This window comes from Vicia villosa, linkage group LG1 (genome assembly GCF_029867415.1).
Source record: "Vicia villosa cultivar HV-30 ecotype Madison, WI linkage group LG1, Vvil1.0, whole genome shotgun sequence".
In the NCBI taxonomy this organism is placed as follows: Eukaryota; Viridiplantae; Streptophyta; class Magnoliopsida; order Fabales; family Fabaceae; genus Vicia; species Vicia villosa.
In genome coordinates this window covers 29,016,328-29,018,117 of record NC_081180.1, presented here as the reverse complement: position 1 = coordinate 29,018,117, position 1,790 = coordinate 29,016,328, and the positions used below count along the sequence as shown (strand labels likewise).

At 43.7% G+C, this 1,790-nt stretch overlaps 1 non-coding gene across 1 annotated transcript; it reads left to right on the top strand.

The window, feature by feature from the left end:
• The first annotated feature begins 1,121 nt into the window (after positions 1 to 1,121).
• On the top strand, positions 1,122 to 1,228 carry LOC131645396 (small nucleolar RNA R71). The gene has a single exon (XR_009297021.1). It is a non-coding gene; the product is annotated as a small nucleolar RNA R71 (small nucleolar RNA).
• The last annotated feature ends 562 nt before the right edge of the window (positions 1,229 to 1,790 follow it).

Below are 1,790 nucleotides of genomic sequence, written 5' to 3'. Positions count from 1 at the left end.
TCTCAGTTATGGCTTCAGTGAATGGTATGGTTATGTTTAATTGCTTCAGAAGTTCTACAAATCTTTTAAATTGCGCTTCGGTTTTTGATTTAGCTAATCTTTGAGGGTAAGGAATTGGTGGCTTATAAGGTGGTGGTGGAACATAAGGTTTCTCTTTTTCGGGTTCCACCTCGTTATTGGTCTCATCAGTCTTAGCAGTTTGTTCGTCGGTTGTTTTCTTTTGGGTATCCTTTGGCTCTTGTTGTGACATGGGTACGTTTTGGGTTCTAGGATCTATGGGTCCATCGTAATTAGTTCCACTTCGTAGTGTTATCGCGTTCGCATGTCCTTTAGGATTAGGTTGTGGTTGAGCAGGAAACGTGCCAGCAGGGGCAGCAGTAGGTGCTTGTTGTTGAGCTACTTGTGAGATTTGAGTTTCTAACATTTTGTTATGCGTAGCTAAAGCATCTACTTTGTTCGATAGTTGTTTTAGTTGCTCGCTATTGTGGATGTTTTGATTCAGGAAGTCTTTATTGGTTTGTTGTTGGGAAGCTATGAAGTTCTCCATCATGATTTCTAGTTTTGACTTCCTAGGGGTGTTTTGAGCAGCTACAGGCGCTTTTTGGTAGCCAGGTGGTACAGCAGGTGCTTGTCCAGGCGCGTACAACGCATTGTTGTTCTTATAAGAAAAATTCGGGTGGTTTTTCCATCCAGGGTTGTACGTGTTAGAATAAGGGTTTCCTTGAGCGTAATTTACTTGATCAGATGGGACTCCAGTCAAGAGTTGACATTCAGCAACTACATGCCCAGTCAATCCACAAATCTCGCAGTTAGGTGCTACAGCGGCGGCGGTGGCTGAAGGAGTGATGGTCAAATTCTCGATCTTTTGAGTTAAAGCGTCTACTTTAGCGTTAACGCGGTCTATACCACTAATTTCGTACATTCCTCCTTTGGTTTGGGCTTTCTCTAGAGCGGCGCGTTCTCCTCCCCATTGGTAATGGTTTTGTGCCATGTTCTCTATGAGTTTGTATGCTTCATCATGGGGTTTGTCCATTAATGCTCCGCCAGCAGCGGCATCTATAGTCATTTTAGTGTTATATAAGAGACCACCATAAAAGGTATGGATGATCAGCCATGGTTCGAGTCCATGATGAGGACATATTCTAAGCATGTCCTTGTAACGTTCCCAAGCTTCGAAAAGCGATTCGTTGTCTTTCTGGGTAAATCCGTTGATTTGACCTCTAAGCATAGCAGTTTTGCTAGGCGGAAAGTATCTTGCTAAGAATACTCTCTTCAATTCGTCCCACGTAGTTATGGAATTGGAAGGCAGGGATTGAAGCCACGCTCTCGCTCTATCTCTCAAGGAGAAAGGGAAAAGGCGTAATCGAATAGCTTCGGAACTAACGTTGTTGGCTTTGATAGTGTCGGCGTATTGCACGAACACGGATAAATGGAGATTGGGGTCGTCTACAGGGCTTCCAGAGAATTGATTCTGTTGAACAGCTTGGACCAGTGAAGGTTTCAGCTCGAAATTGTTCGCTTCAATCGCAGGTGGTGCGATACTTGAATGCGGTTCAGCGCGCGAAGGAGCGGCATAGTCTCTAAGAGGACGAATAGCAGCCATCTCTAACTTCGGGGTGATTTGATTGATTTGATCAGTAAAATTCAATTCCTGATTAATCGGAATTTCTGCTACTTCGGGAAGGTTGCGAGCTCGACGTTTAACGTTAATGAAACGTTCGATCTCGTTAATTCGTTGTATTAAGTCTCCTCCTTGTGAACGAGTATTTGGCATACAATCGTTCAAAAAG